We start from the raw sequence: 1,175 nt of genomic DNA on the forward strand, positions 1-1,175 counted from the left end.
AATAAAACTGGGTAAAAAAAATACTTTGTTCCTCAAAAACTGTTTTTTTAAATAAATCCTGGATCAGTTTTTGAATCTGTTGACTTTTTCTTTCCAAGGTGGGACATCTAACTGAGCATGTACAGTGTGAGTGTCATCACTCTGTTTCTGTTTGGAGAAAAATGATGTGTTGCAACCGTCCCTTGTTGCTACTGTCCCCGGTCTGCCCTGTTATAGAACAGGGTAGATTGATTCAGAGTATCTACCTTCTACACAGAGCTTGTTAAGCCTGCTTTCTGAAACGGGTCCAGAGGGTTAACTGGGCTTAGCCCCCTGTGTTTAAAATCCTAACACTGCCCCTGCTCCATGTCTACATCCATCCTTTTACACTTGTAGATAAATATGTTTCTTTTTAATAGTTTTATTCAGTGTACTCCAATAGTTAGTATTTTTCTGAGTAAATTTTACTGACATGTTTTACTGTAAAATGTTACACAAACAGGGAGCTGAGCCGCACCTGTTCGGTAGGAGCGTGCTGCGCTCTCACTCCTTATATGGGCATATTGAGCCTCAAAGGAAGTTGGTGTCACATTTATTATTGTCGTACCCGCGTGGCGATGGTTCCTACTACTTTTTAATCATTAATTACAAAGTTTCTACCATATACATCAAAACAAAACGCTTACATTATTGTTGTAAACACGTTAATAAAACGTGGTTTAGATGTAGGGCTGGAAGCATTAAAAGCCCAGCCTGCGGGTTCTGGTTTCTGCCGGAACCAGCAGCACGGACTTCCTTCTGGTTCCGTGTGGGGCTGAGCAGCTGTGTGAGGTTTAAGGACTTCTTTATTCACTAAAATGCAGGTAAGTTTAGCTTCGTTGGTCACTCCTAACCATTTGTTTTGTCGTTGATGAACGAGGTGATAAAACGTGGGTGAATAGTTGTGTTGTGTTTATTTATTTACACATTCTGTAGGACTTTTGATAGAAAGCAGTGAAGCTGGGCGGACAGCAGTCTAATGTCTAATTATTATTGAAGTAACACGTTTGGATTTAAAGTCAGAAAAGCTGCTAAGAAAACAGCATTAAAAATGCTTTGTATTTCTCCCTTTCTACAAGAAAGGTTTTAACCATCTAATATAAGTAAGAAACTCTCAACTTCCTGTTTGATATGAGAATAAATATATATAATATATT

The 1,175-nt window shown here is 38.6% G+C and overlaps 1 long non-coding RNA gene across 1 annotated transcript in view; it reads left to right on the forward strand.

Moving 5' to 3' along the window:
- The first annotated feature begins 754 nt into the window (after nucleotides 1-754).
- Nucleotides 755-1,175, forward strand: part of LOC106535949 (uncharacterized) — a 2,717-nt gene continuing 2,296 nt past the window's right edge. The window contains exon 1 of the long non-coding RNA XR_001312490.1: nucleotides 755-842. This is a non-coding gene — a long non-coding RNA (uncharacterized LOC106535949). The remainder of the gene's footprint in view (nucleotides 843-1,175) is intronic.

The sequence above is a fragment of the Austrofundulus limnaeus genome, unplaced genomic scaffold (assembly GCF_001266775.1).
Source record: "Austrofundulus limnaeus strain Quisiro unplaced genomic scaffold, Austrofundulus_limnaeus-1.0 Scaffold1625, whole genome shotgun sequence".
NCBI classification, from domain to species: domain Eukaryota; kingdom Metazoa; phylum Chordata; class Actinopteri; order Cyprinodontiformes; family Rivulidae; genus Austrofundulus; species Austrofundulus limnaeus.